Below are 16409 nucleotides of genomic sequence, written 5' to 3' on the forward strand. Positions count from 1 at the left end.
AATCACCTTTATTTGCACTCCGACCAACGTTACTAAAACACTCAGCTGGGAAACTCCCATAGAGACAGCTTTGAAAAAGTGGCCCCAATCTGTCTCCGAGCGCCGTGCTAACGACGAACACAACGCCACCATTTCTCCCGCAGCGGCCACTCGAGGAACTGCACGTGACTTCTAATTTGGCTCTAAGAACAGATACAGCGGAAGAGGTTACAGGGGTGCATCCCCGTCTCCCCGGCGGATGCGCCGCGTCGAACTACCGAAGTTAAAATGCACCTGGGTCTGGACGCGCTACCTGAAAGCCCCGCTGAGGCATGGTTGTATAAAAACAACATTAATTGTGCCGCAAAACCCTGAAAACTGAAGATTTTAAAAACATAACGCGCCCCTCTTTTTGTACTAAACTCCAATAAATTTCATACAAAAGAGTCTTTTCCGTTTGTTTTTACGCAAAAACAGGCTTTCAAAAAGCTCACGGTGATCACAGTACAGACAAACGATAAAGAGTGGCGCTGCTGTTGCATTTAGAGGGTGAAGACATCCATTGTTGCCCTGAATGTGCCAGCGCGTGACGCTCTCGCGCACTCGGTGCGTGACTTGGGCGGTAAAATGGCGTCTATGCATTAGCCAAAGCTACGCGCTCGAGCTGAGTGACACCGGATTGCGCGCGCTTCAAAATGCATAAACAAACGATTGGGCGGAAAAATGGCTGAGATGTCACCACTCAAGCAAAGGCGCGCGTGTGTATGCAGGAACTCTAATTTAGCTCGGTCTCGGTGGACACCAGCGGCCCAGGTTTCGACGGCGAGTTTCCCAACTGAGTGTTTTAGTAACGTTGACTCCGACGCTCTCCTCGTTTTTTCTTTTTTTTTTTCCTTCTTTTGGACGCGCAAGAAGTCTGCTTTTCTTGTAACTCCGCTTTTATTAATTTCAGTAATAGCGTCAGATTTGCATGTGAACAATAGACTTCTTCCAGAGCATACTGACATCGCAATAACGTACGTGGTTCGAAGTTGCCTTTTGCTGCTTTATCCTATTCGCCTATTCGACAAAACGGTTATAAGAAAGACATTCATGAGAAATGGGAACTGCAACAACGAAACAAATTCATTGATAAGAACAGTAAAGTCGAAGAGGAGAGCTACGTTCTAAAATTTTTGCACATTGCCCCTAAAAAAAAAAGGAAAAAAAGTGCGAAGGTACAGTCTTGTTTTGTCTCGCTTACATAAGTTGTGACAGAGTGTTTTCTTCACGAGAGCCCCAAAATTGCAACCTGAAAGCTCTAACATCTTCCCCACTCGAAGAAAATGACCTTCACTTATGAGCTGGCACCTATTTTTTAACTTTGAAAAAAGCAAATACCCATGACAATTTTTTTTTTTCATTGGTCACCTCGCGCGAAAATAGGCCAATCAATGCGTTGGGAGAATTCGTCTCCTAGCGGAGGCTCCGAGCTCGCCAGGGCCGCTGCGATCACTTTTCGCCCGCGCTTCGCGAGGTCCCTACTCTCACCAAGCTTCGGGGTGTTTGCCGCTTGGGACGGGTCGGGGATCTACTAACGAAACGTCATGCGCAGGCCTTGTCTTCTAGGTGGTATTGCATGGGCCTGCTAGTTGAGAACGTGCATTCTTTTTTCTTGTGTTTATGTCAATGTTTCCTAGCTTTCGTATTTGTGACATGAGCGCGCGGTGGCGGTGCCCGGTCCTCTGGGAGCACAAACGGGCACGAGGTCGCAGCTTCAAGACGTTCTTGACTAGAATGAGCGCTGCCTTCCAGCGTGTAGAGCCGGCATCGTTCAGAGCAACGGGTCAGGCATGTAGCCGTGGGGGGGAGAGAGAGCGAGCGGCCCGGCCCCCTTCCCCCCCCGGAATCTTCCATTTTGCTGGGGCCTCCTCTCCCCCCTCCTCCTCATACAAAATTCTGTCATGAACGTTCCCCCCCCCCCCCCCCCCCCGAATCAAAATCCTGGCTACGTGCCTGCAACGGGTCCCTTTGAGGGGTATTCACGCGAGGGAGAAATCCCGGGGATTTCTGCCCGGCACGCTCATCCCATGACGAAAACGTCAGGCTTTGCAATGTGCAAAAGCCTCGCGTTTTCATCTCGTGATGCGCGCATGCCGGGGAGAGATCCCCGAGATTTCTCCCTCGTGTGAATACCCCTTTAGTTTCGCCAAAAAACATGTTTTAAGGACACGTTTTGTGGACACGTGTTTGTCGACACTAACGTACCATCGAAACTCGCTCGAATTCAACGGTGTCGGGGCATTGCGTCACGCCTGTGTCCCACCTGTAAACGCCGCTTCGTGGCAACGGTCTGAGGCTGCTCATTACAGAAAAAAAAAGCTAATCTGAGCTGTCGATGAAACGATCTGTCGATTAAGCAATCTGGCAATGAATCATCGCTTATCGATAAGACGATCTGTCGATAAAACGTCGTTTGACTGCAGAGCAACATGATCGTGTTTGTTACCTGCTCCCCTCGCACGTAGGGTTATGCAAGGCGATATCAGTGCGGATCATGGAACAAAGATAGTCCGGGCGCTTCGGGACTGGGCAACGTTCACCGCCTTCAGTGTGAGGGGTGCTCAGTTTGGCGTTACTTTGAGCGCTCTATTCGGAAGCATAAGCAGTGGCTGTACCCGCAGACGCTGGCTTTTGAGAAGTTGGAGTTTGGCTCACCTTAACTGTCCTCTAGCTACCCTACTAGTCAGACTCTTGGGCGAAATTTGTAAAAGTAGACTACATGTTTCATTGCATTTTCCCTATTGAAAATTCCATCAAGATACGTAATTTGGGACACTGACTGCCAGTCAGCAGCCTTGGTGGAACGTGATGGACCATCAGACGTCATCTGATGGTCCATCAGATGACGTCTGACTGCCACTGCCAAGGGAATTTCATCAACAAGGGCAGCATTTATATATGAGTGAAGCTATACGCACTCATAATTATCGCCAAATGCCTCGATAAAACAAAATGTTCGAGAAAAAAAAGAAAAAAAAAAAAGCAAGATTACCGCGGATCGAACCCGCGACCACTAGCTTACAAGTCGGACACCTTAAACCCTATGCTATGCCTTTTTTTTCTTTATAACCTGATCTATTCAAACAAAACACACACAAACACACATATTTACATTACATGCACGTGGTTACATGACATGGTTACATGACAGGTATATACAAATGAGTAAGAAATATGGAATCGTCTTCCCTTCAATGTCTGACGTTGACACCTCAAAATTCCCTTAACGTTTCTAGCGTTTCAATTCTGGGCAACCAATCAGGTACTGTCTCTTGTGTCCTTCAGTTTGCAATGTACACCCCAACATTTTGTCGAAAATACATCCTGGTCGGCTGAGCATCGACGTCGTTATGGAGCCTCGCCGTGCGGGAGAGCCATAGACTATGAAGGCCCAGAAGCATTAACAAATCAAAAGGCACCCCGTCCTCATTATCGATGGCCAAAAAACGAATACCCTGTGGGTCTAAAGGAAAATCTTTGTGTAAAGTTCTCTGAAGCACATCCCCCCCCCCCCCCCCCAAAAAAAAAAACCCTCCCAACAATGCAAAAACATATGTTCAATTGTCTCCGGGAGTTTGCAAAGGTAACAGTCTGCTCCCCAAGGTGCGAAAAGATCTGCTCTTTCTAAAAAGGTTCTAACTGATAACGTACTATCGTGGACACTGTTAGCTATACACCAACTCATGTTTACAAACAAACCGGAGCGACCCCTAGCGGACGCCAACGGCGCCGCGCATCCGCGATGGGGGTGTGGGCAAGAAGCTCGCCGTCGCCCATAAACAAACCATTGAAATGCGATGTGGTCGGCGTCGGTGTGAGTCCCCCTGCCCTTTTTCGCGTTCGAATTGTTGATTCTACGTCTTCCTGGCGATGTCTGACTACTTGAGCGGCGTCAGCGATATTACCCGGGCTCGTTACACCGCGAAATTTCGCGTGAATAATGTGACATGTGACGATTCATTCCGCGTGGACACCGCAGTATGTATGCTAAAACCTGATTCGCATGCTGAAATTTCGCTCGCAATTTTCAGTCGAGACGCCGCTCGGGCTGCAAAAGCGTGAACCGTAGCTGAGATGGTCGACGTCGGTACTGGAAATCGCGCAAAGAATCAGAACAAGTCAATTAGGCATAGCAAGTGAGTGATGGTCACTCGTAACAATGATCAACATCTCTTTGTATCTACTGTTTACATCGAGCCTGCTTACCAACCTTCAAACTTGTGTCTTTTGAGGCCTGCACTTACTTCGTTTAGCAAGTACCGGGCCAACATTTAATCTACGGGCCGGCGTCGTCTAAGAGAGCAGACGACAAGCCGAAACGTTTGAAAGAGCAGACGGCAGTTCGAACGATCAGGCGGCCGTTTGAACTTGAAGACGCACTGAAGGCAGTCCGCAGGTGGTCCGCACAACTTGATGGTTTTCTGGCGTTCATGTTGGAATAAAACAAATAATTCTGATGACCACAAGTATCCGTGAATTCAACTCAAAGTGCTTACCGCCCAAGCAATCGTTGTCCGGCGGCGTCTGCTTTTCCCTTTTTACGGCACATATCCAGATTCTCGGACGAACCGAGCACGTGAAAACTGACCTTCAAACCTTTCTCGACTCTTTTGGTACGGCCCAGTCCCCGCGTTTTGACGAGAAGGCAGGTTTTTGTCTGGTTTTCTTCAAAACAACGCAGGAATACACGTCTGGCATGGGGACTTCTGCCCACAGCCTCAGACCGGAAGTGCGACCGACGCGCCACCACCGCGCCGTGACGTCACAGAGATGAGTTGGTGTATAACACGGCAGCGGCGGCCGTCCCGTACCCCTAGCGCCCCATAGCAGGCGCCGTCCGAAACTCCGCGCATGCGCCGTGTGGTGGACTTCCTTTTCCCGTTTGCGAGCACACCCTCGCTTTGTCGTCTGCTAGGCGCAGAGCAGGCGATGCCACAGTGCTGCTCGTCTAGTACCCTCGCCATAGCGAACTGGTCTCAAACTCAGTTTAAACCGGCCATTTTTATTGGGGCAGATTGCAGAATCATTAAAGCACGACCTCTGCATAAGTTTTTTTTTTTTTTTTTGTTTTTCTGGAACAGGCGTGCGCAATGCATTTTTGCCAATATGCGTTCGCAAACCAGTATGAGCGCAGCAGGTCTGATACAGAAATAGGCTGTTATACTCCGTTTCACTTTCAGTTCCACCGCAGCATACGCTACGAAACGACAGAGCCAATCAAGTAGCGGCAAAGGTGCAACGTCACGGAGTGCATCACGGGGGGACCCAAAAAGGTGCAAAAAATGCTTTTGTCGCTGCTTGGTTGGTCCTATCGTCTCGTAGCGTCCGCTGCGCTTAGACCTAAAGTGAAACGAAGTATAGCTGCAAGTTTGTCCCATAAAAAAGATTTAATCTACCGTGATGTTACATTTAGTGTGATGATTATCCTTAGCCAGCGGAGTCAGGGAATTAATCGTGGGCACCTCTTATGCGGTTGTTCGCTGAACCGTGTTCAGCGAAAATTGGCGAGCGCTGGGCGTCGTCTGCTCTGTGCCTAGCAGACGACAAAGCGAGGGTGTGCTCGCAGGCGGGAAGAGCGAGTCCGCCACACGGCGCATGCGCGGAGTTTCGGACAGCGCCTGCTATGGGGCGCTGGGGTACGCATGCGCGAAAAATCCATCCGATCCGACGTCCGATCCGGCAGTACGACTGCCTGATCCGAAAAATTTGGTCGCTTCAGACGTCGGATCGGCGATCCGACGTGCGTCCAACGCGCCAGATAGTTTCGCACGACGGACGGATTGTCGGATGCGTCCAGCCAATGACAGCACAGCTAGCGCGAACGTCATGATGACGTACTGGGTCTGGCGGGACGAATAAGAAAACGGGACGGGCGACGGGAAGCCGGACGCGTGGAGATCCCGCTGACCCATTCGAAATAGATGGCCGCTGCAGAGAATGCACGCGCCAGCGACAACGAGCTCCTAACTTCGCTCGTGCTAGCTAAACCGTCAATCTGGGACCAGAGGTCCATGAACGCGAACCTCCGCTGGAGTGCTTGGATCTCCTGGGCGGAGCCAAACGGATTGTCGTGTCGCATGCAAGGTCGGAAGCGTGTGTCTCAAACTGTTGCGTGCGGCGATACGGTGACGTCAGGCGTTGTGTCCGACCGTCTTGTCTGGCGACTCGACGGCCGACTTCGCACTCCGTGCGGAAGATGGCCGAGCCGAAAGGCCGAGGTGCTGTATACACGTTTGCAAGTCCGGTCTCAGCGGTCTCAGGGCGCCGCCATCTTTCTCAGTGGGATGCGCTCTTGGGCGCGGCCATAATCCGATTACGACGCCTTAGCAAGGCTTCGTAATCGGGTTATGGCTCGTCCAAGCGCACCCCAGCCAAGCAAGATGGCAGCGCCCTGAAGTCGTACTTGCAAACGTGTGTTGAGCCGAGCCGGCCGAACCGCGCGGATCGTTGAACGTTCGCTATGCCTACGATGGCGTCGCTCGTGCGCTAGCGGCTGGCGTTCGATTGAGATCGTATACATCACCAACAATGGGTCAGTGCTGTGTGCCGGGATGTCGTGGTAACTACGATAACGGGCCGAAAATACGAGTGTTCTCCTTTCCGTCCGATGAAGCGCGCAAGGCAAAGTGGCTGAGAGCGATTCCTCGCAAAGATTTCGTGCCAACCAAGCACTCTAGGGTAAGTTTAAGACTTTGATTTATTGTTTAGTAAGCACCAAATCATTCCCCTAAACATGTATGGTTTGGGCAAATGATACACGCGAGCGGTAGTGCTTGTCTGTTGCAGCCTGTACACGTTGTACATGTTCGCCCTTCCAGCGAAGTAGCTTCTCCGCCCCTCTAAGTCTCGATTATTTTGGGGAAAACAGCAATCAAGTTTATACTCGTACCACAGGAAATTTTTAAAATGCGAATGAGCGAATTAGCGCATGCTGTGTGAAACGAGTGCGAGCTAGCTTACTGATTCCTACTTTCTGGGGCAATGCAGCCAAACCGGCGCATCAGATGCGCCAGCGCATCTGAAGTGCATATCAAAGCTTTATAATGCACACTCTTCATCCCCGATCATTCCTCTGCGCCATTTCGAATGCTCGTGTGACAGGAGTTTTAGTGGTTCGAATTCAAGCAGTCTAGTCATAATAATTCAATGACAGTTTGATGTAACTTCACGATAATAAAGTTCAAGGCGCAGTTTATAAGATGACTTGTACCATGTATTCCAAAAGCCTTACCTCTTACAAGGTGCACAGCATCTGTAATATGTGTTATATATTTATTCTGCAAGTATGTGAAGAGCACTTCACAAGCAACTGCTTCATCACAACTCTGACACACCACGATGAAGCCATAGGGAGAACCTTGGAAGTAACGCGTGAAAGGACCAAGCTGACGGAAGACGCGGTCCCAACCAGATTTCCGAATTGCCCGAGTTATCTATCCACAACGAGCACGGCCAGCCGTGAGGCTCCTGACGCAAAACGGGCAAGAGCAGACGCCGTAGCTCTTCAGGAGGCCATCGAGCAGTCTCAGATGGCGCACCAGGAACAAATACAGAATAACTTTGTTCAATCTTTTAATGATCTCACAGCCAAATTCCTCACCGCACCAGTTTCAAGCTTTTGGATTAAAACAGTGAACAGCCAGTGTGTCATGTTCCTCCGCATCGAGACGAAGGAGTCCCCGTATGTCAAGCATTCGGTTACAATCAACTCGAACTTGTCTGTAACTGTGTGCTTTGGGGCAGTTGCAGTAAGAACACTACCCTCGGGTAATGCCGTGCCGGAAGCGCTCAATGACCTGGGCACTCTTCTTGTCCTGCTAGACGAAATTGAGCAGGTATCAAGTTATGCGGAGCACCAAAGCCTGCCCACGAAGATAGCAGCTCTCAACTTCATAAGCTCACTACTGCAAGACATCATTGCAGATGGATTGGACCTATCCCAGGACGATAAGGATTCATTGACATTTCTCAATGAGCAAATTTGTTTGCTTGCAACAAAATCCCCACGCTACAGCTCCGATTTCCTTGTGTTTGCGACCGTCTTGCACTCAATCTCACCTCACGCCTACCATTTTGCAAGGTCTGCGTCAGCCCTCAAGCTACCGCACCCCACAACCCTTCGACGTCTTTGTTCGAGGCATGGCGGGGACCCCCTAGCGGAACAGGATCAAAGCCGTTTTCTGGGGTACATGAAGGAGAGGGTCAAGGCGATGAGGGAAGAGGAGAAGATTGTGACATTAATGATAGACGAAATACATATCAAGCCATATTTTGACTACAAAGGAGGAACCGTAACTGGTGCTTCCCACAACGCAGCCGAACCAGCGACCACAGCACACGTCTTCATGACTCAGAGTCTCTTATCATCATCAAAAGATGTTTGTTCACATCCTTCCCGTTTCCAAGATGGACGCAAAGACACTCCACGAATTTGTCCTGAAGGTGATCATGCGACTCGAGGCAATGGGAATTCGAGTGATTGCTGTTATCACAGATAACAATGCTTTGAACCGCAAAATGATGTCATTTTTCGAGTCACCATCGTCAGTGCCTCCCAAGACAAAGGTTGTCTACCCACACCCAGCAGACAAAAGTCGGCCACTATTCTACGTCATCGATCCGGTACACCTCCTTAAGTGTGTACGGAACAACTGGCTTAATCAGAACTTGGGCAAGTGTTTTTACTTTCCGCAGTTTCAGCCTGCAACCCAAGGCAGTACCTCAACCATAAAGGCTGCATCGCTTCAAGCTCTTCGGGACCTTCATATGCAAGAACAAAACAAGCTGCTGAAGTTTGGATTTAAGCTCAGCGTGAAAGCTCTCAACCCCACGTCGATGGAGCGGCAAAATGTGAAGCTTGCGTTGAACGTTTTTCGTCCCTTTTTTTCGGAAGCTCTCCGAACGCGTGGAGTCGACCTCCAGATTGAGCTCTCTGCATCGATTGCTGACTTCATTGACATTGTTGTAAAAGGGTGGAAGATTGTCAACGTGAAGAGCCCTCATAAGGGCACAAGACTGCGAGACGAACTGTAGGAGCCCATAACTTGCATCGACGACACGAAGATGCAGTTTTTGAAGGATCTGCCGCAGTGGCTAGACACCTGGAAAAGCCTGAAGTGCGACACAGGCGGCCTCACAAAGGAAACTTATGCGGCACTGGAGCTGACATGTTATTCGCTCTTGAAGCTTGGCCAGTACTGCCTTGAGGAACTGAAGTTCAAGTATGTTCTCCTGGGGAAGTTTCAAACCGACTGCCTGGAGGACCGTTTCGGAAACTACAGGCAGCTAGCTGGTGCACAGTACCACATTTCTATTCGTCAAGTGTTCGAGTGTGAAAAAAAGCTACGGCTTCAGAAGATGTTGGTGCCACCTCCAGAAGCCAATGATGAAGAGGAAGCAGTTCAGGAAGAGCAAAGCCTGTTCAATGTGGTCATCACCGAAGATGATTTACAGAGTTCGCAGTGCGACATGCCGGTCATTACGTATGTTGCTGGCTAAAGTGCACATGCTGCACTCAAGCGCATGCGCTGTGAAGCCTGTGCTGAACTGCTTGTGATGGATGGACGAATGTTGGAGGTGGAGGACTTTTCCCTGATTTCCCACTTGACAAGAGGGGGTCTCAAGTTTCCGCAGCCATGCACTGTGACAATGGTCCTCGTCACTAAGCAGAGAATGTTGGTGCATTCTTGAAAGGCAGAAAGCAGCGGTCCTTGATAATGTCCATTGCGTCATCACTGCTCAAAGAAGCCCTCGACATCAGCCCCTGCTCGATGGGCCACAGCGTTTTACTCCTCATGAAGCATGTGGTGAGCGCAGCGACTAATACGCTGTTGAGGAACTACTGTGGTACGATCAACGATGGAATTCAGCAGAAGGCGCAGCAAGTTCAGGAGTCACGAAAAACAAAAACCCTGGCCAAGAAATAGGACAGCAAGCACAACTTATGAACTGTAAGCCTTCATCTAGACCACCGAACAATGTAAAAACATTGAAGGCAGAAAGTCGACTGCTGAAAAAAGAAAACATGCTCAGTACGTTTTCTTTATTTATTTTTGGTAATAAATTTAACACACTTACATTTTTTAGCATGACTGGAGTTTGTTTTTCTTCCTTTGAACGCAATAAGATTGAAAACTCGATGAAAATGAATTAAAATAAGGCAACTACATGTTGCAGGCAACCGCCTGTTGCACATCTACCTGCAACATTCATCAGCGTCAGGGATCCTGGGTTCAATCCCCACCCCTGCTCGTTTCGATCTGGATGAGCATCGTACCGGCGTCCTGTCGTGTGTCACAACTGCGCGATGCACGTTAAAGACCCCAGGCTAACGGTTGTACTGCACTGGCTACATTGCATGACTCGTCGCTGACCAACTACACGCTGCATAAACATCCACACAACCCCAATTATTCGTAATCATCAGCGTCAACAAGATAATGCCGAAAGTTTCAATCAAAATTAGCTAGTCATCGACGTGAAAAACTGTAGGTAACCGATCGATCAGAACGACAGTTCCGTTAATTTAGTAGAGTAATAATGGTTTGAAGTTTGAACCTCTCAAGTACGAAGTGTTTACAAGGCTCCGGCCTACCGATCGAGCCGTTCCAAAGTCGTCAAAGGTTACCTACACACGAAAAGACTCGTCACAGCACGTAAGCATGTTGTGAATCACAAAATTACGCCAGATTAAATTATGAGCAAGGCAAATGACAAACCTAGAACCAGTACGGCAATGAGGCCTAACGATGGGCTAGTTTCCAACTCGTCTTGAATCCTGATCACCAATTTCTCGTTATGCAAATATCCAGAGGCTTGCGTCTCACACACATAACAGCACACACCACCACATACGGATCATTCCTGGTACGGTCAGAAGCAGTCTAAAACGGAAACAACTTGGACGAAGCACAAGACGCCGTCAACATTGCAGCCATTGCCGAACGGCAAGAGTCCGGCGCAGACGGACATATGGCGTGACGTCATCAGAGAAGCGGAGAGGCCTTAGTCAGTCTAGGCGGTGTTGGTACGGAACGGCCGCCGCTGCCGTGTTATAGCTAACAGTGTCCACGATAGTACCTGTATATAGTTTAAAAAAGAAAATTTAACCCCCGGCTTAGGAAACTCGATTTGACCATTCGATTTATACGAGATGCTTTGGCTGCAAATGCAGTTAACCCTTCAGCATGTTATGCAAAGCACGCGTACATTACTCGCCGTACTTCAGTTCTACTCACCTGCCATGTAGAGTACTTTCGCGCCCGAGAACGATCCTTTTGTTCGCGCGTCTCCGGCCCAGTAGACCTGGTACACCTTATCATCTTCAACTACACCGCTAAAGTCCCTTACATTGTCGGCACTCACAACAGGCTGGGTCTTGTCGAAGAAAATTCTACTAAAACATAAGACATTGTAGAGCCCGGGCAGGATAGACAGGTTGGAGCAAGCGGGCAAACAAAACGAGTCGAGAGCGATTGTTCATGAAAGCTCGGCAAAGCCTCTATGGGCGAAGCGAAGTCAGCGAAGTGGCGTGTTCGGTGAGCTTTCTGATCAAGGTTGTCGGTCGGCTGCGTGTCATATCTCTAACGTCAGCGGTTTTATGGGCTCACGTCCTGAAATCGTTTTCTTGTGCATAGATTATTTTTCGTGTTCATAGATTTGACGAAATAGTGATATTCAAACAAACTTTACGTCCTTTGACCGTACGTCTGTCTGCACGTCAAAGCTTTTTGACGTACAGTCAGAGCCAATCGATGTACAATCAGAATCGCCATCAAGACATCTTGATGGCATTTCGCGGCGGCCGACTGCCGCCAGGAAACCATCAGAAAGCCGACAAGTGGAGTCTGACTGGAGTTTGACTGTCGGTCAGAGTAACTTGTTGGCCAATCAGACTTGCTTGACGTGCAGTCAGGCACAGTCAGCGGTCCACTAGAAAACATTGACTTCCAAACAGGGTTACATTGATGGATTTTTCCTTCGGGTTGTCACACTACAGCAACAATTATGTGTTACAGTCTTAATGGTTCAAAAACGCGAAAGTGTTTCCTTGTGCTTGTAGTATGCAAGTCATCTCACTTACCTGTGAAGTGTGTGAGATAACATGAGATGCTTGCTTAGATCATGTGTACTGATGACGACTGAATTTCTAATGCACAGGCGAGATGCTCTGCTTGTAACACATACGCTGCCATAGTCCTGGCGCTGTCTGGCAGACGTAAGCAACCAACTATCCAGACTATATATTTTTAGGTTGTTATCCGTATATTGTGAAATTAGGCTTGGTGCTTGGTTAGATCACATTTACTAATGACTAATTTGATTCACAGGCTAAACACTCTGCGCCTAGCACAGATGCCGCGATAGTCCCGAGGCACCGTCAGGCAAGATGAGCAATTGACTTTCTTGCGGACCCCTTTTTTTTTTCTTGTCAGACCGCTAACCGTGTAATGTGTGATGAAGCTAAATACTTGGTTAGGTCACGTGCACTAATGACTAATGCACAGGCGAGGAGCTCTGCTTCTAGCGCAGACGCTGCCATAGTCCCGAGGCTCTGTCTGACGAGGTAAGGAATCAACTATCCTGCAGAGAGTTCTTTCTTTTTTTTTAATCTGAGGTTGTTGACCGTATTTTGTAAAATTAGGCTCGGTGCTTGGTTATATCACGTTTACTAATGACTAATCTGATGCGCAGGCCAGAAGCTATGTACCTAGCACAGATGACGCCATAGTCCCGAGGCACCGTCTGGCAAGGTAAGCAATTGACTGTCCTCGAACCCTTTTTTTTTCTCAGACCGCTAAGCGTATACTGTTATTAGGCTAGGTACCCGAAGAAAAAATCCATCAATGTAACCCTGTTTGGCAGTCAATGTTTTCTAGTGGACCGCTGACTGTGCCTGACTGTACGTCAAGCATGTCTGACTGTCCAACAAGTTACTCTGACCGACAGTCAAACTCCAGTCAGACCCCGCTTGTCGGCTTTCTTATGGTTTTCTGGAGGCAGTCGGCCGCCGCGAAATGCCGTTAAGATTTCTTGGTGGCGATTCTGATTGTACATTGACTGTCTCTGACGTCAAAAAGCTTTGACGTGCAGACAGACGTACGGTCAAAGGACGTAAATTTCGTTCGGATACCACTATTTCGTCAAATCTATGAATACGAAAAATAATCTATGCACGAGAAAACGATTTCGGGACGTGAGCCCCTAAAACCGCTGAGGTTAGAGATATGACACGCAACGGACCTACAACCTTGATCAGAAGCCCGCCGAAACGCCGAACTTCTTCGCCGAGCTTCCATGAACGATCGCTCTCGACTCGTTTTGTTTGCCCGCTTGCTCCAACCTGTCGATCCTGCCCGGGCTCTACAATGTCTTATGTTTTAGTAGAATTTCTACTCGACAAGACCCAGCCTGTTGTGAGTTCCGACGATGTAAGACACTTTAGCGGTGTAGTTGAAGACGACAAGGTGTACTATTGGGCCGGAGACGCTCCAACGAAAGGAGGATTCTACGACGCGAAGCTACTCTGCATGGCAGGTGGGTAGAACTGAAGTACGGCGATTGATGTACGATTGCTTGGTTTAACTGCATATAGAGCCGAAGCACTTTTTAGAGCGATGCACTCATTGTCGGAACCTCTCGCTGCAATACTGAAATGCTCTTGACTCGGTCCGAGAGGTTTAGGCAAGTAAGTTTATATCTTTCTATCTGGTGTGCACGGTAAAAACGTTCCGTAAAAAAACGTAGAGCTTCTCATTAAAAGCTACGGAGAAGCATCCGTAATCTGAAATACGATTGACTTGTCCGTAAATCTAAAGTTACGATTCTTTTAAACAACTAGTATTGTTTGCGACAAGCTGAAAATTGTTTTATTTGGTTTAGACTAATAGACAACGGTTCTCACATTTTAAAGATCATTTATTGCACTGTCAAACAACTAATGATAAACGTTCCGAAACGATGTGGCGCTAGTTACCGCTCAATTAAAAAGCACGAGGTGAGATTTTTGTCTAGTATACTCACACGCCGCTATCTCTTCATCTACCCATCTCCGCTCGCTCGTTTTGCTGCCGTTACCAAGGAGGTTAGAAGTACTAGGAGGGGGCACGTTGCAATATCGGTGGAGTCTAGTCATAAAAAGTTTAAACGATTCTGTGCCCAGCGTGACCGCAGATCTTTCTGGCGATTGGTGCGCGTGACTTGTCACGTGTGAGATGGATGGTTGATTGTAGAAGGACTCCTTGCAGGCTTGCGCGCGCTCCGTCCGGTAGGTTTTATCAGATTGAAGGCTACTCTGTGGTGTATTCTAGTAGCCTATAGTAAGATGAAGGCTAGCTACGGTCACCTGATGTGGTCACGTTGGCATGGTGAGTGAGGAGAGTAAGGAGGAAAATGAGAAAGAGGCGAGGCGTCAAGGGAGCATGGCTTGTGGAGGCTACGCGGCCGACATCATGCCCTCTCCTACTCTTCTATTCTCCATGGCCGTTACTGCCGCGCTTGTTTTGTCGAGGGGTAGAGGTGCTTGGTGGTTTCTGTGCGAGCTTTCCTTGTTGTTATCAAAACGGTGAGTTTGTTCTGCTCTTTTTATTATCATTGATTGGGGACTGTCATATATACGTTCGTATTTTTGACACTTATTTCCTCGAAAGACACGAAACCACGGATTTGCGTCGATTGAAACTTTCGGGTTCAATGACTGTCGCCGCCATCTCAGTTCGTGTTTGACGTTCTTCTCAGAGTTGAAAGCTCAAGTCGGGTGCTCGTTTGAACCTTGTGTCATGTCGCGAGCTCGCTGGGACGCGCGGTTCGTCGTTTGTAGTGATTGGGAGGCTATTCGCACGTGCTGGCTGGCAAGAGTTGCAGTAAAGCACGTGACAACGCATCGTCTGAGTACGTGAGTGTGCTTTACGAGTTTTGCATCGTTTTTCGCGCGCCCTGTAGCCTTCTTTCGCCGAGGGGTCCCTATCGTTTCGTCGAAATTCGTTTTGCGGCAGTACGTTTCGTGGACAACTTTTCATGGGCACGTTTCGTCGACACGAACGTTTCATCGACACTCGTTACGCGAATTTCATGCTGCAGGGACGTTTCGCCACTCGTGTATCACTGAAGTGCACGTAAACCCCCCCTCCCCCCGCATTCACACCACTTCGCGGAGACAGTCTGTGGCTGCTCGTTGCAAAAATGTTAACCCACCTAACCGACCTGTACAGGTCGCTTCGCGGCGACAGTCTCATGCAGCTTACCCCCCCCCCCCCCCCCCCCCCCAAAAAAAAAGAAAGAAAAAAGAAGGTTAATTTCAGCCTTCGATGAAACGATCTGTCGAGGAAACGTCGTTCGATGAACTGATTCCCATTGGTGTATCAAAACTGCGTATTTCATGTTCACTGGTTGCTTTTAGCAGTCATAATGCAGCCGATGAATTTCTCATTTCACAGAACGCACTTGTGTCACCGTACGCTGATTCCCCCCAACCAGATGGTCTAAGACCATCGTATTAATATTCATTTTTATGCTCATAATATTCTATGTGTATATTAAGGCAGTATACCTCCGCTCAATACTTGCACGGCGCCACTCAGGAGGGCACGTAATACCACTGTTCCACGGACTGCAAAATTGTATGCATTAATCTTGGCTCCTCAGTCAGACTGTTTGTAAGGAACATAGCCACCGTTCCTGCAGTTTCAAATTGTCTGAGATGCAAGCTCATATTTTTTTCAGGAGGCGTCTTCAACGACAATTGCTTCCTTGTCACTGAGCATCGGCCAATGTTTAAAGAGCCTATGTCATTCTTGAAGGCGGTATGCGTCTTGTTTGCAGCTTTTTACGTGTTGAATTTACCTATTCAAAGGAAGCCTTGGCCACTCTCGAGTTGATGCAAATGTGAGAAAATCTTGAAATACGTCAAGTCCACAGGATGTGTCATGGAATGACATAATTTATATTACCCTATCATTTATCGTGCCGTAGCGCCCTTTTTCACAACTCACACAAACATTTGAACTATACTAATTTTACAAAGAATTACGCTGCTACATATTTATAATGAATTGATAACGTGGGAACTCTGGTTGTCATTAGGCTGTAACTTTCAAGCAGGGGCGGATCCAGACCTCCATTACAGGGGGGGCGGTTCCTCGGTGTAAAACGGCGGGGGGGGGGGGGGGGAGTGTTTATATTTTTTGTGGAGTTATCGCTTTTACTGAACTCGGATAACATAATATAGATCTTGAGAGCTTTTGTATCGGTTTACCTGTCGGGGATGAACTCTTTGAATTAAAACCTTTCGGGTGACCACGCTAGAGGTAAGTATCTCAAAAATTGTGGTGACACTATCCTTTCTGAAACATGGGTTTCAGACCGACACTACGTGAGCAGTCGATTTAGGG

The 16409-nt window shown here is 48.4% G+C and overlaps 1 protein-coding gene across 2 annotated transcripts in view; it reads right to left on the reverse strand.

The window, feature by feature from the left end:
* Positions 1-16409, reverse strand: part of LOC8026212 (atlastin-3) — a 159835-nt gene that overhangs the window by 126622 nt on the left and 16804 nt on the right. The window lies entirely within an intron of this gene.

The sequence above is a fragment of the Ixodes scapularis genome, unplaced genomic scaffold, assembly GCF_016920785.2.
Source record: "Ixodes scapularis isolate PalLabHiFi unplaced genomic scaffold, ASM1692078v2 PGA_scaffold0__279_contigs__length_252992795, whole genome shotgun sequence".
Lineage (NCBI taxonomy): Eukaryota > Metazoa > Arthropoda > Arachnida > Ixodida > Ixodidae > Ixodes > Ixodes scapularis.